The sequence below is a fragment of the Dromiciops gliroides genome, chromosome 1, assembly GCF_019393635.1.
Source record: "Dromiciops gliroides isolate mDroGli1 chromosome 1, mDroGli1.pri, whole genome shotgun sequence".
Taxonomy (NCBI): Eukaryota; Metazoa; Chordata; class Mammalia; order Microbiotheria; family Microbiotheriidae; genus Dromiciops; species Dromiciops gliroides.
In genome coordinates, this window is record NC_057861.1 from 726,852,451 (window position 1) to 726,876,501 (window position 24,051).

Below are 24,051 nucleotides of genomic sequence, written 5' to 3' on the forward strand. Positions count from 1 at the left end.
CATGAATATTTTTAAAATGAAAACAACCTTTGGAGAGAAAACAAATTACAATTAACTACTATAGTGGCCATGGTGGTCATGGTGCTTTTTGTTTGAGGTATGGGAATGTAAGCTGCTGGATTTCACTTTGAAAATGAATGATGGGATTATGTGTATATATATGTGTGTGTATATATGTATATGTATAGAGATATATAGACATAACCTATATCAGATTACCTGCTGTCTAGGGGAGGGAGGGAGAAAAATCTGAAATTGGAAAGCTTGTATAAACAAAAGTTGAGAGCTATCTTTACATGTAACGGAAAAAATAAAATACCTTATACATTAAAAAAAAAAAAGAAAATGAATGATGGGGTGGGGAGGGGGGCAGGGCAGGCAGCTGGGTGGCTCAGTGGATAAAGCATTGGCCCTGGATTCAGGAGGACCTGAGTTCAAATCCAGCCTCAGACACTTGACAGTTACTAATTGTGTGACCCTGGGCAAGCCACTTCAACCTCATTGCCCTGGAAAAAAAATTATGGCGGTTATTTTCATCTTTTCTTTAACATATGGAAAATGTCATTATTGCGGGGAGGGGTGAATAATGCCCTCCCCCCTTCCTCCCAAAGCTTGAATTTTAAGCAGTTTTTACTATTAAAAAATAAAGCTAAGGTGCTAAAATATATGCTTATATGCTTTTTATGGAAGAACTTTCTTCATTAGAGAATAGCAGCCTTTTAATCTTTGTGCTGAAGTAGTTGGTAAACATCTTTCAGAGCAGTATTTCCGGTATATTTTTTATATCATCACACTTGGTGTATTGAAATATTCTAGTTACAAAAGTGTTTTCCTCTTGCTTCTAGACTATATGTCTGTCTTACTGTTTTCATGTTTAAGGAAGTGGTGGTTTGAGAAGTCACATCTAACTTGGGTTTAAAAAATATTTTTGTGTTTCAGTGTCCCAAGAGCTTTTTCTGATCAATTCCAGTTCCCAAAAAAAGCATTTGGCAATGGTGAAGCTTGCATGGCTCTGCTCTGAGTTGTGGTAGACCAGGAGTGCAGAGGTGTGATGCCCACTAGCAAAAAGGGTAAGTTAAGAAGCTTTCTTTTCAAGTCTGTTGTGTCTATTGGTGTTAATATTAAACGAAAAAAAAAATTCTGGTAGCGAAAGACTAAAAAAATTCACTGCAGAAAGTACATGAATGACCCAACATTATCTGAGTTTCTGCCTATTAGGAATGTATCATTATTTTGAAAGAAGTACATGCTAAACACACTTTGGTTGTATTGTTTTCTTGAAGCATAGAGTTCATCTATAACAGAGACATGATGGCAGACTCCTAGCTGACAGTCAAAGATGACAAGTGAAAGACTTTTTTTTTAAATTCAAGTTTCATGGCTTGACTTTTTAAGTGCATCACATGCAAAATAGAACAACCAGTTGTCCCTTGTTTTATGTTTAAACTCAGCGATAGAAAGAGATTATGGCATACTCGAAGGCTTCTAAATTTTCCTGTGGCCCTTTTGAGTGATAGAATGTGAGCCTTTTTTTGGGGGGGGGGGCTGGGGTGTGTGAAATTTGAGGCTAACATTTCCCCTTTTAGAGAACTCTTCAAAACTTTTAATTTCCCCTGGTCTCAGAAAAAAAGGCCTTAGTGAGCCTCTGGGAGCTTCCTGAAGGGAAGAAAGTATTCCCTTTTCTCTTCTAGCATGATGTACCTAGTGAACTGTTGTATCAAATGTTTGAAGATTAGGAACTAATTGATGAAAATAAATCTTCCCTTGCTTCTCATGTATATTTAAAATTTTTGAATACCATATATAATGCTAGTTTTAGAGACAGCATAATAAATTGGATAGAGTTCTAGAACCTCCCCCCCCCCCTTTTTTTTTTCCTATTTCCTATCTGTGTGACTCTGTGTAACTTTTCTAGACCTCAGGGAACTTTGACTGTGAGCTTCTAGACAGGTCTTACTCTGTGATGATGGAGAGAGTTTTATACTGATAAAATCATAAGTCTGTTGACATATTATCTTCATATGGTACTGAATAATAGGCTTAAAGAATTTCTTTTTGTAAAATTGCTGATAATTGGTTGGAGTTTAAGTGGCTACCATTTTTTAGAAAGTCCTTGTATATTTTGATCACAATTTTGATCGTGTGGCTTTGTCATGTTGTGAGGTTATCTTCAGAGATTCTTTTGGATTGCTAGGGTTGGAAACCAGTATTATTCATTTGTCACATTTAATTGTGGGCGTTTGTAAGAAATAGGTTTTATTTCATTTTAGTCAATGCAGTGTACTGGACTTAGATTCAAATTCTGACCCTTAGTTTGGATCAGTCTTTTACCCTCTTGACAACTCATTTAAAAATGAATTTTATGGAATTTTAGATTTAGATGTCAAAAATGATCCACTGAACACATTTCATAGAAACAGAGGCCCAGAGGAGTTCTATGCATTGCTCGGTGTCACATATCTAGTGAGGGTAGATGATCCATTCCAAAAAACAGTACATAAAGAAGGATTTCTAAGGTCTCTTCTGGGTCTGAATTCTGTGATTTTAATGGGGGCAATCTTGTACTCTACCTGCCTGCATTCAAACTTCAGTATGCTAGAAAAGATCATATTAGTATTCTTCATAGCATTCTATCTTTACTTCAAAGGAAATGGGACAAATAGAACATTTTTCCTTTTAAGAAAAAAAATTAGAAATTAATGAAAAGAAGCTTAGATTCGATTTTAGATGTGCTTTTAGATCAATAAAAAACAAACCTTTGAGATACCATAGTCCACCGTGCTCATCTTAAAGGTGATGTAAAGAAGCTCAGAAGAGTCATAGCTAGATAATAGCAAGCCAAGATTGGAACCCATATCTCTTTATGCCTTTCATAAGAAGGAATAGAAACTCGATTGAGTGTGCATGGAGAGAAATGTTGACAAAATTTAGGACTTACTACATCTGTATTTATTTGTTTGCCTTCTTTTTTGTATTGGGAACATAAATGCCATGTAATCACTAGAAAAACTGCATTTCCCCATTAGCCAATACAAGGTTTTAAAAAGTTGTTGTTTTGCCTAGGTAGCATGAGTAACATATCATTTAGCAATAATTATAGTAACTGCTCATTGTTTTACTGACTGGCAGAGTGAGCAGTTGAATAAACCCATATGGTACTGCGTGCATATCAAAAAGTTTTTCCCTTCACTCTCAGAACATTCATACGGATTTAAGGGAGAAAGCCTGAAAACTCTATTGATTGATAGTGTTGGAGTACAGGATCTTTTCTTCCTGCTAATGCAGCCTAAAGAACCCTGCGTCTTGTTTTTAGGCTTTCTTTCCATCTCACCTTCCCTTAAATTCCTTGTTTTGTGTCCATTAATTAGAAAGGAAACTCTGGGACGGCAGCGACTATCTCCCCTTTTTACTCGTATTTTCAGGGATTAGTGAAGTGCTTGCTTGGTGCAGAGTAACTTAAGAGATAACTCTTTATCCTATTTGAAGACTATGTTAAATATGGTGGTTATTGACGTGGTTGACAACTACTATTAAATTAATCTATCAGTTAATAAGCAAGTATTTTGAGTATCTCTGAGTGGGGAATTGGGTGAAATGGAAAGAATTAGAATTGAAATCCAGGACTTTAGGTTTCAGGCTTGGCTTTACAACTTCTAACTGTGTGACTTTGTCATTAAAACCTTTTGGCCTTTTTTTCCCCTACATTTTAAAATAAAAGTTTTGTACCATATGGTCTTTAAGGTAGCATTTTCAGCCTCAGAATTCTGTGATCTTAATATAGGTTAAACAAAATATATCCATTTTTTATCATCAATCAATTAACCAACCAACTTTTTGCAGGAGCCTAACAAGTGTTATGCACTAGGCTAAGCATCAGGTATACAAAGACAAACATGAAATAGGCCCTGACCTCAAGGAGCACACATTCTCACAGGAGAGAACAGAGACACAAATAATTATAGTAGGGAACTGAGTCTGTGATTTCCTTGATATAAGGCACCTCTAAGAGGAGGAAATTCACTCTACCAATGTATATTGGCACTATTCTGCCTCTTAAAGGCTTAGAAAATGATGTAGATCATTGCTTATTAGTAGGTGTCAAAGGCAGTATATAGACCCAAGTTTTTCCATCTTCATGGCCAACTCTCTGTTCATGATATCACACTCCCTCTCACTTCAGTAAATATAGACCATATATATTCAAAATAAATATAAAGCAACTATGAAAGAAAGGGCGCCAGAAGATGGAGACATCAGACAAGACCATCAAAGGTAATGCTTGAATTGAATCTTTTTTTTTTTTAAATTATTTTGAACATTTTTTCTTTTTAAATTTTGAGTTTTAGATTCTTTCTCCCTCCCACACCTGCGCCACACACTGAGAAGGCAAAAAATATGACATGAATTACCCATATGAAGTAATGCAAAACATATTACCATATTAGCTATATTGCAAAAAAACCCCAGCGTCAAAAAAGTGAGGAAATTAGACTTCAGTTTTCACTCAGAGTTCAGGAGTTCTCCCTTTGGAAATGCACAGCATTTTTTTTTCATCACAAATCCTTTAGAACTGTCTTGGATCACTATATCGATCAAAGTACCCCAGTCTTTCACAGTTGATCATCATTACAACATTACTGTCGCACTGCACAAGGATCCCCTGTTTTTTCTCACTTCTCTTCACATGAGTTCATATAGGTCTTGCCATGTTAATATTGTTGTTGTTTTCCCTGAAACCATTTCTGTTACCACATCATTATACCACAATAGTAGTCCATTATAGTCATATGTAACAACTTGTGTAGCCATTCCCCCAATTGATGTATATCACCTCATTTTCCAATTCTTTGCCACCACAAAAAGAGCTGTTATACATATTTTTGTACATATAGATACTTTTCCTTTTTCTCTGATCTCTTTGGGGGACAGACCTAGTAATGGCATTGCTGGTTAAAAGGATATGTAGAGTTCTTTTGGGCATAGTTCCAGATTGTTCTCAAAAATGGTTGAACTAGTTCACTACTTCATCAGTGTTGCTGTTGTTTATCCTTCATACTCGAATAGGGCCATGACATCAGGGTGATGTCATGACTTGCACTGAATTGGATTTAAGTGAAAGAGGGCTATGTAAGGTCAACCACCTCACTCTCTCCTCCAGAGACATCTGGGTCAAGTGGCATGATATACATAAAGAAGGCTGGAGATGGCCGTGGATGTTTTAGGCAGTTGGGGTTAAGTGACGTGCCCAGGATCACACAGCCTAGTAAGTATCTGAGGCGAGATTTGAACGCAGGTCCTCTTAGCTCCAGGGCCAGCACTCTATCCATTGAAGTACCTAGCTGTCTCACTCTACCAAAAGTTCTTTAATGTACCTGTTTTCCCTCATCCTTTCCAGCATTTTTCATTTCTGATAAGTATGAGGTGGTACTTCATAGTTGTTTTAATTTGCCTTCTTCTTATCAAGAGTTATTTAGAGCATTTTTTCATATGGCAATAGATAGCTTTGATTTTTTTCCTTTAAAAACTGCCTGTTCATATCTTTTGACCATTTACCAATTGGGAGATGGCTTTTTTTTATTTGACTTAGGTCTCTATATATTTGATAAATGAAACCTTTATCAGAGAAATTTGCTGTAAATTTTTTTATTACTTCATTGTCTACAGTACAACTTTGAGCAAAATATAGTTCCCCTGATTATTTCTTTCAGTTTGTCTGTTTTTGCTTTTGCTTTGTTTGAGATCATGATTGCCAACCTTGAGTTGAATCTTAAAGGACACCAGGTTGAAGTATAGTTGAGTGGAGGGGGTTCCAAGCATGAAAGACAGACAGAACAAACACAGAGAGTTGGGAGATGGAGTGTCATATGTGAGAAAGAGCAACTTAGAGGCATGATAGTTTCTCTCTGTTTCAATGTGTCTGTCGTTCCCATACACATAGAAGTGCTTAAGATTCTGAAAGTGTAGAAAGAACATTTTGATCAAAGTAAGTTTCTTGGTTACTTGTCATCTCGGTGTCTGTGATACTGAGATAATGTGACTCAATTTCACTATTACAAAATGGATTTATGAAGTGTACAAAACCACATGAATGGATTTACTGTCTAATGGACTAATTTTACTCATTTCAGTTGAGGTTAGAAGAATAGTTTAAATATTTTTCAAATATGCCTACATTTCCAATGTTTCTAGTGAATAAAATATACCATCTGAAGGATGATGTTAACAGTTTGTAGTAAATATTTGCTGACACTTTTCCATAGCACTTCAAAATTGATAAATCATTTTCCATATGATTTCATTTCTAGCACACCCTATGAGGTGCTCACTTTTACACATGGAGAAATAGACTCAGAAAAGTGACATGAATTGTTCAAAGTCACACAGTGTCAGAGGTGGGATGCAAACTTTCATAGTCTTGATTCAAAGGTTGGTACTCTTTCCATTATATGCCACCATACTTCTTTCTAGCTGATGATGATAACAGTATTAACCATCCACTTACTCCCTCACTCAGTCAACGGAAACCTAGTGTGTGCCTCCTATGTGAAAAGTACTCAGGTTGTAAAGAAATATAAAAATGAACAATGACACAAATCCTTTCTTTGAGGAACTAATAGTTTTAGTAGGGGAGATGGAACATGTACAATATTGGGTTCATTACAAATTATAGCATGGTAAAAGGCACGGGAAAGAACAAACATTGTACCAATTCAGAAAAGGGGGAGCTTTAGGGCCTCCCAAAAGGCTTCACATGGTAGGTGGGTTTTGAGCTTGGTGATTTCATCAGCTCCCATGGGCTCAATTATCATTTCTATTTAGATGATTTCCAGATCTTTGTATCCAGTTCTAGTCTTGCATCACAAACTGCCTTTTGGAGCTCTTGAATTAGATATTCTATAGACATCTCAAACTCACCATGTCTGAAATAGAACTCATTATCTGAACTACGTTATTACTGTGGAAAATATCACCCCCAGGATTGCAATCTTAACATAATCTTTGAGTCCTTTTTCTTCACACCCCAGAAATCCAATGAGTTGTCAAACTTTGTTACTTCTATTGACTTTTCCTTCCAGTGACACTGATCACAACTCCCTCTATGCTTTGGTAGGGGGTCTTCATGACTTGCTATGGTCTGAAAAATTAATCACCCTAAAGGTAGACCGTTATTATAAAGAAAAGAGGATTTGTGTTCAAATCCTACTTCTAGCACTTATTACCTCCATGACCCTAGGCAAGTCTCTTAATGCCCCTGACAAAACTGTGTATAGACCATTGGTCATTTGCTATAGCAGCTGATTCTCAATGCACACAGATGTTCACTGTCACTCAGCTTAGTATCTGTAAAACAAAGAGTTTGGTTTAGATGACTTCCATGCTATCTTCCAGCTCTAGAGCCATAGTTCTATCATCCTAAGCCAACCTTGTGATGAACCACTCCAAACTTAGGTTGGTCCTAAGAGGATAGACAGGGCACCTAGGTGGTGCAGTGGATAGAGCACTGGACTTGGAATAAGGAAGACTCATCTTCAGAGTTCAAATCTGACCATAAACACTTCCTAGGTGTGTAGCCCTGGGCAAGTCACTTGGCCCTGTTTGCCTCAGTTTCCTCATCAGTAAAATGAGCTGGAAAAGGAAATGGCAAGCCACTTCAGTAGCTTTGCCAAGAAAACCCCAAAAGGGGGTCACAAAACTCAGACAGGGCTGGAAAACAACTGACTGAAAGAAGATAGAGCACATCACTAGGCTCATACTTGAAAATTTTTCCAGCTTGTTTTAGGCCCATCTCTAGTTTATAATCCCTTCCTATAGCCTTCAAGGACCTATGTTCATTTTGGTACCAAAATGAGGCACCAGAGGAGTACCTTATTGGTTTATATAAAAAAGAAAAGAATTGGGTGGATAAAGGACATTAGAAATATCAAGAAGCTGAGATTGATAGGCGTTAAGGAGGAGTCAAAGAAAATTTTGAATTTTTGATCTGTGTAACTAATAGATTGTTCATACCATTAATAGAAATAGGGGAATCTGGAAGAGAATTATTTCAGGGAATCCATATTGAATGTGGTGCCTGATGTGATATCAGGGCTATTTGATTCTATAGGCAGCTGGAAAATCTAGTCTTGAGCCTTAGAGAAGCAAAAGCTAGGGACTGGAAAAAATAATTAAAATTCATCTGCTTAGAGGGAAGAGGTGAGACTATGGGATTAGATTAAATTATATAGGGAGAGCATCTCAAGAAATATGCCCTTCCTTCCCTCACTCCTTGCCTCTCTCCTTCTCTTTTTCCTTCCTTCCTTTTCCTTTCTTTTCCCTTCTTTCCCCTATCCCTCCCTCCATCTTTCCTCTCCCTTCCTTCCTTCCTTCCTTCCTTTCTTCCTTCCTTCCTTCCTTTCTTCACTCCCTCCCTCCCTCCCTCCCTCTCTCCCTCTTTCCCCCCCCCTTCCTGCCTCTATCCCTCCCTCCCTCCCAAAGGGAAGATAAAAGACAAATAATGATTGAGAGACTATAGTTCTGAAGAAGATAGAAAGAGATAAATGAAACTTGGGCCCAGATAGAAGAGTCTTGGTAAAGGGAAAGGGCAGTTCTTTTCCTGTCAGAAGGCAGAAGAGTTATGGAGGTATGAAGAATTTGGCTTAGGATTCAAGTTGAATTATCTAAGTTCTTTCAGTAAAATAGATGACAAGATTATTTGTTGAGTATTAGTGGGCAAGCCTAGAATGGAGTCCTTGGCGAGAATGAAAAAGGTTTGGAAAAATTGTTTGAGGGAATTGGTAAGAAATGAATAAAAAGATGATGAATTAGCTGAATTTTCCACTGGCTGCTCCCCAGCTTGTCACATTCTCCCTCTCAACTCTAGACCCTCAGATTTCCCAGCTTCTTCTTTTTTTTGCAGAGCAATGAGGGTTAGGTGACTTGCCCAGGGTCACACAGCTAGTAAGTGTCAAGTGTTCCAGGCCAGATTTGAACTCGGGTCCTCCTGAATGTAGGGCTGGTGTTTTATCCACTGAGCCACTTAGCTGCCCCGCCCCAGCCTCTTTTTTTTTTTTTTTTTGGTGAGGCAATTAGGGTTAAGTGACTTGCCCAGGGTTACACAGCTAGTAAGTGTCAAGTGTTCCAGGCCAGATTTGAATTCAGGTCCTCCTGAGTGCAGGGCCAGTGCTCTATCCACTGTGCCACCTAGCTGCCCCCCCAGCCTCTTTTAAAACTCACTTCATGTAGCACCCCTTCCAGAAGACCTTTGCTTGTCCCCTCGAATGTTACCTTCCATCCACTCTGAATATCTTGTATGTTCTAATTTACCTATATTGGCTCTCCCATTACAATGGATATTCCTTGAGAACAGAGGCTGTTGATGCTTTTTCCTCATCTACCCAGCATGCTGCACATAGTAAGTGCTTCATAAATGTGTTTAATTTAGTGACCCCGATAAAGGTAAGCATTGTGAATTTTCATTTGTCTCAGTAATGGCTGTGTGACCTTCTTCAGGTTGACCTGTGGCCTGAGAACAAGGGTAGTGAAAGCAGATGGTGGTTTTGCTGCACTGATTATTTTAAAAAGTAATTAGTCAAAGATACATTATTGAAGTGGCAGATCATGACATTTGGATGGGGTAGAGAGGCAAATGAAGGATCTTGATGGACAAAAAGACTGGGCAGACATCAGGGTTGTAAAGATGAAGCATAAGGTGAAGACTGGGACATTGGGGGAGGACTAAGAGAACTGTGGTCAGGGATGGGGATTTCTGATTTTTGCAGTCTGGGAGGAAGAGTAGCAGTGAGTTCTGAGGTGTGGCTTTGCTTGTGGGTAGGAGAGAACTAGCTGAGATGACACTCGCTGTGGAGCTGAGGTGATTAGAGAATTGTGAGGTTAGAGTGTGGAATGGATGTTGGAATCATTGAGGGTGCTGGTAGGGAAAGGGAGTGGCAAAGAGGACTGAGCCACCAGCTTCTGAAGGAATTGGGGAAGGTGGGAGAGTGACTTGTAGGTCAGAAAATAAGAGCAACAAAGATTGAAGGCGAGGGGTATGACATGGATTGCAGTTTCTCAGGGATTGGGGTGTGATGGAGATGCCATTGGCAGCTAGGGGAGATGGGAAGTACAGAACTGGCTTCTGAGAGAAGGGAGCACATAGATTGAGATATTCCAGAAGCTCCAGATTCTCAAGGTTGAGATAAGAAGGGAGTGCTTTCCTGACCTTGGTGGACAGCTTTTTACAAAGACAAGAGACTGAAGATGGCATGCCTCATCTTAGGTTTTGACTCTGTGGGGTCCTCTGTTCCTAGAAGGAAGAAACAAATTCCAGAGGCACAAAGTCACTGAGCTGGTACCAAGTGTTCGGAATTTCTGTGCTCTCACTTATTTTTCCCTAGGGGACATCTCTAAGGTTGGCTCTAAGAAGTAATTCCCTTCCTGGAGGCAATAAGTTCCTCTTTTCGGCAGTGTGTGTCTGCTCACACATTCCCGATTTCAGTGTCAGAAATTCATTCAGTCTTTTGCCTTTTAGAACTTTACAGTTTATTGAGTAACTAAAAGTAGTTCCAATTAATTGTTTCAGCTGATAATTTGGAGTCTTTAGGCTAGAAATAAACTACATTTTTGAATAAAGAATTTCATGGTAAGCCACTTCATGGTAGACCGGGGTCACTGGGGGCAGGCAGCCAGAACAGCAAATTGCTTCATTGAAAGAGGTGAGGAAATGAAACAGAAAGATAAAAGGTTTGCACAAATAGCTCATTATGGCAAATTTTTAAAGTCGGAAAATGGGTGCTGTACACGATTTATGTTGAAGATAGCCATGCTTGCATAATAAATTAACTTAGGGACAAAATGCAGAGAAAGGATGGCTTAGCACTTAAAATCTGGGTTTGTGATGCAGTTCTTTAATAGATCCATGCACCAGTGGTGATTGACACGGGTTTCCATTTCTGTGACATGAAGCTTTAGTAATTTAATTTTTTCCCCGTTTTATTCAGTTTTGTAGGTAATGCATATCTCTGGAAGGGGAGTATAAAGAATGGAGAAGTGGATGGTATAGATGCTAGGCAGTTTGCCCCACCTTTATCATAATTGTTGGAATAACATCAGAGTGGATTTGCATAGTGCTTTCCTTGGAAGAACTCAGGGTAGATGTTGGGATACAGCAGCTCATTTATAGATTTTATTTGCCAACCTTTTCCTATAGCACTGTTTCGAGAAGGGATTCCTCCCCCGACCCCCCCCCCCCCATCCCTGCTTCACCTGGACTCTATTCCTTAGCCCAGCACAGCTAATCAATAGAGGTGTTACTTTGGCTGCTGAATCCTGTGGATTCCTTTCTCTGTAACCACTGGGCTTACTTGATAATGACCATACGTCTCAGCTGTTCTTTTTCCAGAGGAGGTGATACTGTGGCAGGCATGGTAAGCCAGATTTCCCTTGTGGTCCATGGAGGTGTGCCATCCCCGGTCCTTTCTGTCCCAGGGATCAAAGCCTAGCTTCAGAAATTATTTCTCTGCTTTTGTGCAAAGCAGCTTAGAACTGTTCTGCCTGGTTCCCAACAATTGGGTTCTCTCAGGTGTTCCAGGTTAGACCGTCCGGCTTAGTTACTACTCTCTGCTGCACACTCAGAGGGCCAAACTGTCTTGTTTGGTTGAAACTTTTGGTCCGTGAAATTTTGACTTTGAAAAGTAATTTTAACAATTTAATAAACTACATAATATGTTTTATAAGCTGGAGTGAATGATCTTAAGTATTTTGGTCTCTTTCATAACACAATGAACCTAATATTGGTAAAAATACAGATCTTAGCTAGCACCATAAAGAGAGGCTAGATTTAATAAACAGTTATGAATGTTGGCAGCTGCCTATCAGATTGTATAACATTGGCTAGAGCACATGAAGACAGTGTCAACTTACATTTTATCTCAGAAGTCTTTTCAAGGAGTTTATTTTGCTTTCTCTTGAGTCCTTAACCCAATTCAAGTTATATAATTGGCTGAATATTTTTCCACATAGCTAATTGGCTAGGTGCCAGGGTGGAAACCATTGTCTAGCTTGGTGATGATCAGAAATTAACATGACATTTGCGTGGTGGTAATGGGATATATTAGTAATGTAATTCATGACTGTGAGAAAGAGTCCTCATCCCCCTCCCCCACCCATGATCAGCAGGAGGGGCTCTAAGGTGATGAAATGCTCCCAGCAGTGGAGAGCCAATCTCTATGGCAAATTTAGTTTTAAGTTCTTCAGACCAAACTGTATGACTTAGAATTAATGACTGCAAATGTCATTTAAAAATCTCCCAAATACTACAGAGATTAAATTTCAATTAAAAATTACATTTAACACAGAAGCTATAACATTGTTTTAATGAACTCTGCTGAGGGTGACAGTTTATATAGATAAATTTATATAGTGTAGGGGATAGAAATTCATTGGATAATCTTAAGCATGTTGCTCCATATATATGAGCAGTGAAATTTATTTCCACTCTGGTTTGGTGCTGAAAGAGATGGAGTGGGGGGCATATCTTTAAAGAAAGGGCTGTTTTCCATCCTTTCAGATATTTGCTGCAAGATGGGTCTTTTCTCACTTTTGTTGGAAAAAAATCTTTTTTTTTATTAACTGAATTTAAGATTCTGAGTATATACTATTTACAAAATTGAACATAGGTTTTCTAATATAAGAAATTAGTCTAGGAATGTGATAAAAGGAATCCACATTTTTTATTGGAGATACTTTCCATTCCTCTCTAAGCCTCACATAGAGTTATGCCTGCATATTTCTCTGGACGTACACACTCACTAGAGCAAAAACTTTGAAACTCATTCAGTTCATCTTAAATCAAACTCTTTGCCCAAACTCTTCTGTGGAGAGTTTAAAAATTCCCCAGCCAGGTGAGGAGGGTCAGACTAAACCATTTGGCATGTTGCACACATGGCATCTGCCCAGAGGGCAAGATTTAAAAAAAAATCTGACAACCATCTGTGTGTTTCCAACTATCTGGATTTTTGGCATTAGGTAGGCAAAACATTAATATGATTGGTTGATTTTTCTTCAGTTTTCATCCAGATGTTTTGACATTATGCACACAGCAAAAGGCTGTAGGTTAGACGAGCTCCTCCAGTGTATTGAGAGAAAGCACCAACAAACAAACCGCTGGCATGTATATGTGGTACTTTTGAGTTTATAAAACAGTTAATGTAGATCATTTCACTTGAGGGTATAGATATGACTTTGTAGCGGCAGATAAAGGAGGGTACGATTTATGTATGGAGTCATATAGTATGGGATCTTATGACTTTCTAAAAATAACTATTTTGGGGGGCAGCTAGGTGGCGCAGTGGATAAAACACTGGCCCTGGATTCAGGAGTATCTGAGTTCAAATGTGACCTCAGACACTTAACACTTACTAGCTGTGTGACCCTGGGCAAGTCATTTAACGCCCCCCATTGCCCCGCAAAAAAAAGAATAACTATTTTTGTGGGGTTCAGGTTACTGAGGGGTGTCGTACCAAGAAATCTTTTAAGTATTAGACTTATGTCATTATATGACATTTTGGGTCACAGTTTTGGTCTACACAGTGGCATCTTGGCCTGGTTGTTAGTGTTCTGGGCACAGTTGTGTTCATATAGAGTGTGGCAAGTTTGCCCAGGTATACCCTAAAGTATCACTCAAAGTTAGCATTTTGTGTCTCATTCTTAGTCTGTGTTTTTCTGTAGTAAAACTGAGTTTTTGATATAAGCCAATGACTTTAGGCTTTATTGTCTTCATTTTGATGAATATAAACATAATAAAGACATTGAATGATCAGTGTCCTTTATGAGTTATTATTCAATAAATGCCTTAAAAATACAATTCACTGAATGTAAGCCTAAAGTTCTGGGCTTAGAGTTAGGTCCAAGTAAGGAAAATACATTTTTTACTTTAAAGAGTCTCTCCAAATGTTCCTGTGTCATTTTTAAATACCATTGTTCACCTCATACTTTGATGATCCAGGGGCCATAGAACTTGGAGATGAAATGGTTCTTTGAGGTAATCCAGTCTAGCTGCCTCATTTTACCAAGGAAGAAACTGAAGCACAGAATAGAAGTTAAGTGACTTATTCATGGCCATCTAGAGAAAGAACAGAGAAATGAGGATAAAAATGCAGGTCTCTCCCCATCCCATACTACCTCTCCTATTCATAAAAGATGCAGAAGGATGTTCCACTCAACCAGCATCCTTCATTTAGGATTAGTGGAAGATCTGTTTGGTAGGTCGTTTGTAAAGAGCTCCTCTACTGGCTGCTTGTTAAAGCTGGATATCCTATGGATCTTTTGCACTGGGTTAACCACTGCCCTTTCCCTCTGGTCCTCTTTTTTTTTTTTTTTAAGTGAGGCAATTGGGGTTAAGTGACTTGCCCAGGGTCACACAGCTAGTAAGTATTTAAGTGTCTAAGGCCAGATTTGAACTCAGGTACTCCTAACTCCAAGGCCGGTGCTCTATCCCCTGCGCAACCTAGCTGCCCCTCCCTCTGGTCCTCTTTTAAAGAGTAAGGCATTCCTGGGAGGTAAAGTACATTAAATCAGTAACACTTTATTAATCAGTAAATTCACTTTTGTTAGATTCTCTTCCCCCTTGACTAAAGGGCAGGGCAATGCTGGTGCTCTGGACATCTGGTGAGGGGAATGGGTGCTGGAAAGAAGGAAACGGTATAGCAATGGCAGTTGGGAGAGTCCCGAAACACACTGTCTACTTTGTCAGTAGGTATAGGTGGTACAAATGTAAAACTCCATTATCCTAGTGCATGCTTTGTGTGTCCTTCTGGCAGTCTGTGGAAGCTGATGGACCTCTTCTCAGAAGAATGTTCTTAAATGCATACCATTTTTTTTGTTATTGCATACCATTTTAATGAATAAAATAAACACATCAGATTTCAAAGGAAATCAATAATATTGAAATAGTCATAATTTTTTAAGTCCATGGACCCAAGGTTAAGAACTCCCATTTCTAGTAGGTAACTTAGACTTTGCTTATGGACGTCAGGAAAAAATGATAAGTGACATTTGTGTAATTCTTTAAAGTTTTCAAAGAACTTTACAAATATCTCATTTTTATCCTCACAACAAGCTTGGGAGCTAGATGCTATCATTACTTGCACTTGTACAGATGAAGAAACTGAGGCAAATAAAGGTTAAGTGACTTGTCCAGAGTCACACAGCTAGTAAGTCCCTGAGACTGGATTTGAAGTCAGGTCTTTCTGACTTGAAGCCTAGCTGCTTTATCTAGGAAGCAGTTAACTAGCCCATTTGGTCTCTATTGGGTACTATGAAACTTTTCTTTAGATAATTTTTGAGTTAAGCCAGTAGAGTCAGTCATAGGTGATATTTCTTGACATAATGCCTTTTGATTGGGGAAATAGATTAAATATAAACGCACTAGTTCAGGATCCTAAAGCTCTGACCGGTGTGCAAGTTAGTCACTTAATTTGTCTGATGCTCCCTTTCCTCAACTGTAAAATGGGAAAAAATAATACCCACAATAAGTATCTCACAAAGTTGTTTGTGATAAAATGAGATAATATATGTAAAGTGCATAGCCATTCTAAAAATAAAAACCAACCACAACCACCACCATCATCACCACCACCATCATCAGTCAACTCATTTTTTTCTTTTTTTTAAAGTAAACTCATTTCAAGTGCTGTCGTGAGTGCCTGACCCAGAAAAATGCTGAATTCAAGATTGGAAACAATTATCTTGCTAATTAATATGAAAATAATTTCACTTAAACTTTTTTTTTTTTCTGATGAAAAGACAGGCTCAAAAAGGATAAGAAGGATCAATGAATTGTCCAAAGTCAAATAGGTAGTAAGTGGCTCTAGGTCCTCTGACTTCTAATCCGGAACTCTTTGTATCACATTATGCTGGGTCTTCCTGCAGATCTCTTGACATAGAATGGACAACGATAGAGCACATGAACAAAGCATCCATCACCATTCTCTCACCTTATGGACAACCTATCCTCTGGTAACAATTTCATCTTTCTCTGTTGAAAATTTTGATGCCACATCTGTGTAGTTCTTCACTGGCAACATGTTGTGGCACATTCCAGTTTACCCCAGATCTACATATTGCCTTTTGGGTGACCCTCAACTTGAACTCTTTGGGGACTATGTTATTGCATGATTTATAGGCATATAGCATCACCAAACGAGTATTGTTATTAAAAAGGACGAGTCTTTGTTTCTGGGAGAGCTTGAGGTTCCTCATAGCACTGTACCTTTTCCGTAATGTAGCCCATCTCTTCCTCTTGTTCAACTATGGGACCCTGTCATTCATTGTCATTAATATTCTCCACTAAACATATATCATATGTATGTATATAGTTTTATGTGTATGGATATATATACATGCATATATGTGAATATATATATATACACACACATATATACCTACTTATACCTATATACATGGGTATATGTATATGTATAGATATGTATATGTGTGTACACACATATGTGTGTTTGTGTGTATATATATATATTTATATATATATATATGAATTCCCCATTTATTGGCATATCATAATCTATACAAAATTATGTTCTACCCCACTTGGTTTTTCTTATGTATATAGTTAGGGTGAGCTCCTTTGATTAATCATGGAGATTATTTAGGACACTTCAATGTTCTAAGACTTGAAACAGCCATCACTGCTCCACTGTCAAATAGAAGCCACAGTTTAATTTTATTGACAGGGAAGAAAACATTGGGTGTTTATGCTATCTATCACTGGATAGAATGTGTACAGTCATGCATTTTTTTGTTATTTAATTTCATTATTCTCTTTTCCTTTTCTAATTTGGAGACCTGTAAATATATAGGCGTACTTCATAACATAATATAATAAATAGTAATATAGTATAGACTGGATTGAAAGTGAAATAAATCAGAACTCTTGATCCGTAGATAAAATATGTAATTTTGAGTAGATTGTAGTTAAGCCTGAATATTGCTGTACTGTAGGATTTTTATGTTTTTGTTTTTGTTTTTGTAGTTTTATCATTATTAGAGTTTTACAAAGTAGCTTGGGAAAGAATTCTATCACTAAAGTATATGAATTGACAAGTATAAATATGTACTTAGACAATTTCAATATACACATTATTTACTGATCAACTGTAATGGCTCCTTGGAGCCATTACGTTCAGTATTATGTCAATCTTTAGAAAGCTATTATGATCATAATATAGATATGCATATTAAAATATGAAAAAAGTTATCGTGCATATCATATGCAGTGGCTGCTTTCTAATTGTCAATAATGTTCTTGCTTTAAAAATACATTGGACAAATTTAATCATTATGTTAAATGGATGCAAAATTCTAGGATAAATAAATAGTAATTAAAACTGGGACCCTCGGGAAAAAAGGTCTGAGTGATCCTAAAGTCTGTATCCCCATTCTATAAATAAAGTGCTTTGTTCACATTTTCTTTTCTTTTTTTGTGGGGTGGGGGTGGATTTGGATTGGATTTTTAACTAACTGGTTGGGTTTTTTTTTCCTTCTTAATGGCCAGGAAGTAGGGAAAGGAGTTGGGAAGGAAATAGAATAGCTAGTTTGTGAGTCATTCTATCGAAACAGTACAGAATTTTTTCCCAACTTCAAAAGCACTGTGAATTTTTTTTGTTATTCAAGGAATAACTGTGTAGATACTCTAATGCAATGGAAAAAGTCCTGCTATTATTTCCAGTTTATGATGGCCTAAAATTAACCACTGATTTTAAGAAAACAAAACTTGCTTTTGTATTTGTTTTTTAACTTTAATAAGCTTTTATGTATTTTCAATTCTTTGGGAATCTCACATTATTATTTGGCATAGACTAAGAATACAGATTTAAAAATTTTTTCTTTTACTAAAAGCATGTTTTATGATTTTTTTAGTGAGGCAGTTGGGGTTAAGTGACTTGCCCAGGATCACACAGCTAGTAAGTGTCAAATGTCTGAGGCCGGATTTGAACTCAGGTACTACTGACTCCAGGGCCAGTGCTCTATCCACTGCGCCACCTAGCTGCCCCATAAAGCATGTTTTAAGAAGTATTTCATAAGTTGACCTCAATTACAAGGATGTTTAGGGTATTAGGTATGGTGGCAAAGAAACTCCAACAAAAAAGGTGAAATATCAAAGAACGAGAAGGAGGAGGAGGAGAGTTTGCAATAGCATAAGATATGAGTCTTTGCATAGGTCAGTTTTAACCATGAAGAAATAACAGCAAGCTATGCTGTGGCATGCTTTAATACCATTTAATGGTGTGGGGACCAATTTTTAATTGGGGAGTACTAGCTAAGCGGCTCGCCACAATATTGGGGCAAGGAAGGAGACCGGCAGCCTCCCTCAAAACAGAATAAGATTTATTTTAACAAGAACGAACTTAAAAACACACACACACACACACACACACACACACACACACACAAACAGGATCAGTAGGATCAAGGGAAAGGAAATAAAATGGGGAAAGGGAAATTATAATACCTGAAAAAATACCCATCGCCCAGGAATCAGCTGAAAATACACAGCAGAAAGCCTGTCCCTTGCCCAATTCTCCTCCCCGAAACCTAGAAACACCCCACACAGCCCCAGCCAATGGGATGGCCGCTCTGACAGTCACATGACTTCCCTCATCAGGCTTCCAATCATTATAATTTTGCTAGGCCCATGTAGGTGTCCAGTAGTGGTGATGATGTGAGGTGCCAGAGCCCTGGCAAGGGCTACAACCAGTGGGTGGAGCACCATGTGGTTTGCGAGTCCCAGGCCAGTGCATGCCAAGGCATAAAAACCTCAAATAACAATTCATTCTTTCGATTGGTTAAAGGAAATGCGATTTAAGGGGAACTTAGAAGTGATACTAAGTTGATTGGAGGAACAGAATAAGGGAGAAAATTTTAGATAATTTTTTACCACAAATCAAAGATCCTCTCACCCCACCTCCTCTCCAAATCTGTGATGTCATGGAGAATCTGAAGGATTTTTTGTCTTTGAAGCATGGGTTGGTTGGAAGTTCTATAAGCAGAAATACATAGTCAAGACAAGGAGATAGAGAGGAAATAGTGGATTCCAAGAATGAGTCATCTCCATAAAAGTGAAAGCCAAGATAGAAAACTACATTGAGGCATCTAAGAGGGGAAAGATATAAGGAGAAGGGTTAAGACGAATCTTAGGTTATTCTGTATTCTGAGGGATGATGTCATCTGATACCAGGGGAAAAAAGAAGAAAAGAAGATAATCTTTGAGAATGGGGTTAAAAATAGCCCAGAAGTATTTCTTGTTTTCAAATATCACACTGAACTTGACTGGCAGCTGGGAGGAGGGGAGGCAACTTGTGGGCTAAGCTCTTATTTCTGTATGTGGGGAATAAACATTTCCAAAGACAAAGACAAAAAGAGAATCTTGTTTTCATACAAATATTTATTGTAACACAAAGTGGTTCCAAATGAAGAAAACACTCAGGGAGGGGGCATTGTATCCCAACAGACCACTTTATAAGGGTTTCCATGCAATTTATGAATGGGTAGATACTTTTATTTGAAAATTAGAAATGAACCCGTTCCAGGACCAAGACATTATGTACAGTGTTTTTAAATGTAAATTTTATCTTTCATGCTGCCTATCTATATGTGCTATTTATGTACATCAAGAATAATTTGTATTGATCCATCTATAAATTGTGTCTGCTTACCTGCATCCATATAAATACGATTTAATTTTAAAAAAAGATCTTAGTCTAATTAAGATTTTGGAAATGGAGAATCAGGGAGAGAAAGAAGGAGAGGTAGAGATCCACTCATCTTGGTTTCTTCCACTGAAGAAACTTGAATTTTTCTCTGAAACCAAATGCAATGTGTGCTAAGGATTCCTTTGTTTGGGATCATTAAACTGCTAAAGGAATATCAGGGTGAGATTGTTTGCATAGTTAGCTTGGGAAAAAGGGGTCTAAGTCAAAATGACCCCAATATGTTGCTTCTGCAGCTGCAGCACCAAATCACCAGATCACCAGATAATTCCCAACTCTCAGTCTGCATTATCTACAACCCCCACAAAAATAGGGTTAGTGTTTTTGTTTATTTGGGGTTTTAAAATTCAAGTCTGAATGCACAGAGCTTTTAGAAATGCCCAGAGGTCCCAGCTGTTTGTAGCTTTGGAATATGATTCAACTAGAATAATTTAAATTAATTTCTTAAATACTTGTGTCTGAAATTCTGAAATTGGTAAAGAATTTGTACTCAGAACAAGTGTGGAAAGTTTACAAAATCATAATTTCATATTTCCTAAAGAGATTTCTCCCTAAAACACATTCTTTCCCCCTACTCCCCCAAAGTAAGCCAAATTATTAACTACAGAAAGAAAAAATATATATGTATATGTGTGTGCATATATATGTGTATGTATGTATATATGTATATATTTTAAGCTCTGTTTGCCCATGAAAACACTCTAGCTGGGAAGATGGCTCCATTCCTTTGACAAGACTTAACACATTTCATTAACATGAATATTTACCATGGCAACAGATATGTCACATGATGTGGGTGACACATGTACATTGAACCAGGTTGAATATCTGTGAGTCATTGTTTCTATTGCCACAGTAAGTGCAGTAACTTGCAGTGGGATGCTTCAAGTGGCTGGCAGTGCCAGTGAGGCATGCTAGCCTAGTTCTCAGAGAGCCTATGAAAAGGAAACACAAGTCACCGAACAGGCAGTGTAAACTTTGATTTCCTTGGCTTTTTTGAGAAATACATGTTTGACTCAAAACCTCCTTGCTACTTGCATTCATTTTTAAGGCAGTTTTTGTTTGTAACAACCTCTTAGAAGCTTGACAAAGAAACTCCTTTCTTTACCAATTGGCCCTTTTGCACTTGGCAAGCTTGGAAGCCCTCCTTCTTCTGATTATCACATTTTTTCTGTTTACTTAGTTGTTTATACTGCAGATTTATTGACGAAATCAGCATGATCCTGGGAATAGTATTTTATTTTATTTTCAATTATGAATTTTATTGAATTTTTTGTGTAAATAAAAGGGAATGATATTTTATTCTTGTGCTCCTGTGGAGAGAACTAGAGGGTAGAACACACAATAGTATTTTCATGGAAGTCCTGAAGAGGTGGCAGTTGAAAGTCTTTTAATTTTCTTAGTAATGACATGAGTGAGGAAAAAAATGTGGAATCTGGAAGGCATTGATGAGATGACAGGGACAGATTTTAATTTTTAACCTAATGAAATATTTTGCCAATTTCGTTAGATTTTATAAGATTAGAAGTTTAATCATTTGGTTGTGTTTCTGGCATGGGAAGGTTATCCTTGTTTCTGTTTCATGATAAATCCAAAGTGAAAACTGAATAATTTTTAATTAGTAGAATCATAAAACCATTTGAAGCCAAATGTTTCTTCCCTTATGTAAACTGTGAGGTTTCACATTTTTCTTTAATCATTCTAGTGAATGTTATTTTCTAAAGGTATTTCAGTTTGCTGTTGCACAGATATATAAGAATAGTGAATATAATCAATTGGCTAGTCACCTTCCTTATTGTTTTTATTTTTTAAATCTGCCTTAATTAGTATTTGTATAAGGGATCAAGGATACAAATTATAATGATATTACAGGTACTGTCATGTGCTGGAGAGAGTGCTAGAATTGGAATAAAGAAGACCTGGGTTCAAATCTTGCCTCTTTTATTTACTAGCTCTGTGACAGTTGTCAAGTTATTTAACTTCAGGCAACTTTTAGAGATTTATCTACTAATATTGGCCAGTAGGTAGGTTGAAAACTGCATGTTCTTGGCAAATCTTGATATACCTTATTCCTGTGGTCTCCAAAGTAGGACCCATCATGGTATATTCTCCATGACTTTTGATCAACCAGCAGGAGGGCAAGGAAGAGGGCTCACATTCATCTTCCCTGCCACAGCCCATCAAGGGGCTTGTGTCCAACCCAACTACTTACAGTTACTCACAATCCCCCAAATTCCTTTTTTCTGTTCCCTTCATCTTGTATGCAATCTCCCAACTTTCTCCTTTTTGTGCCATCCTTTAGTTTCCAAGGGAAGTTATAACCTATTGGCTCCCCAGGCATCCACAGCAGCAGCTACTGTTGTTGTTATTGTTTGTCCTTCATTCTCGAAGAGGACCATGGCATTGGGGTAATGTTGTGACTCGTAGTGAAATGGATTTAAGTGAGGGAGGTCTGTGAAAAGTCATCAACCTCACTCTCTCCTCCATATTCATCTGGGTACAGTGGAAAGATATAGACTGGGATGACTAGGGATGGCCCTGGCTGTTTAAGGCAATTGGAGTTAAATGACTTCCCCAGGGTCACACAGCTAGTAAATATCTGAGGTTAGATTTGCACTCAGGTCCTCCTGACTCCAGGGCCAATGCTTGTGCCACCTAGCTGCCTCAAGCAGCTTCCAAGATGGCATTGGAAAGATCTTATGTCTTTCCCTCTCTGCTTGTGGACTTGGCAGAAGCCTTGCAGAGAACAGAATGCATTAAGGGACAGGACTAGTATGTAAGTAATCTCCTCACCCCCCAAAAAAACCACACACATTTTTAGTTTTGGGTGGGACAAGGTTGAATCATCCAAGATGACCCAGCATTGATGGGATTGCATTATTACATTGATATTACATATTGATATTACATTATCATTCACTCTAGACCTGCTACTTACCTTCCCTCTAGACCACCTGCTCAACTTCACTACGTTCCTTTAAGTCAGCCAGGTTTATAGCCTTGTCACTTTTCACTCTTCACCCACATGTTATCAGTTGCCAAACCTCATCCTTTCTACCTCCACATTCTGTACTTTACTTTTCTCACCTTTCTACTGAAATATCTGCCACTCTACTTAAAGTCATTCTTACTCCCCAACTGTACTAATAACAGCTTCCTAATTGGTTTCCTTTCCATAAGTCTCTTTCTTTTGCAATTCATCTTTCCCATAGGCATCCTAGTGGTTTTCTTAAAGCTTAGGTCTGGCCATGTCACTTTCTTCTATTCAGTAAACTCCAGTAGCTCTTTATGGACAGAAAAATCAAATATTATTTCATCCCTTTAAAATGTCTATTTTTGTTTAAGTTTGATCATGTAAATAATCATTAGTACATGTATGCAGTGTGTAAGGATGTGGACTGGAAATGGGATAACATTAGTAGATGGAAATTATTCATGAGGAATGATGAGGAACCCACTCCCCCTACCAATGAAATGTATCATCTTTGAGAGTTACCTGGACCACTGAGAGGTTTCATAACTTCCCCAGGGTCTCAGAGGATGTGGCAGAGGCAGGATGATGTGAAATCTTTTTGAATCTGGGATCAGTTATCAATTCTCTGCACTGTTTTGTCTCATATAATTTATAAACAGGTAACTACATATAGGTAGTATGTATAATATTTATATAATTATATACACATATGGATATATTTCTATATCCTTATCTCATGAGTACATGCTCAAAATCTTTTTCCTGTAAGGGAGGACTACATGACCAAAAAGGTTTGAGGACCTTTATTTAGCTGACTCAATTGACTTTGTTGAGAGACTGTTTTTTTCTGTTTGTTTGTTTGTTTTTCTTTTTCTTTTTTTGTGGGGCAATGAGGGTTAAGTGACTTGCCCAGGGTCACACAGCTAGTAAGTGTCAAGTGTCTGAGGCTGGATTTGAACTCAGGTACTCCTGAATCCAGGGCCAGTGCTCTATCCACTGTGCCACCTAGCCGCCCCCAAGAGACTATTTTTAAGAGGAAACTTAATACCAGCAAATTTTGGACTTGAATTTATAACATTGAGTTTCAATCCTGGCTTTCTGCTGCTTATGAGCTGTGTGACATTGGGCAAGTCATTTATACTACATGTGCCAAAATTTCTTTGTCTTAAATGGAGATAATGAAATTCTTCCTATTTCAAAAATTATTCTGAGCATTGAGAGATAATATATGTAAAAGTATATCTATATATACATATATAGATATGTATATACATATATGTGTGTGTGTGTATATATATATATATATATATATATATA

General features: G+C 37.8%; 1 protein-coding gene across 6 annotated transcripts in view; it reads left to right on the forward strand.

The window, feature by feature from the left end:
* Window positions 1-24,051, forward strand: part of FOXP1 (forkhead box P1) — a 691,415-nt gene that overhangs the window by 100,078 nt on the left and 567,286 nt on the right. For 5 of the 6 annotated variants that reach the window (XM_043986904.1, XM_043986912.1, XM_043986961.1 and 2 more), the window contains one exon: window positions 940-1,070. The exons of the other annotated variant lie outside the window; for it this stretch is intronic. The gene's annotated coding sequence lies outside the window, so the exon portion shown is untranslated. The remainder of the gene's footprint in view (window positions 1-939; window positions 1,071-24,051) is intronic. 6 annotated transcript variants of the gene reach the window in all.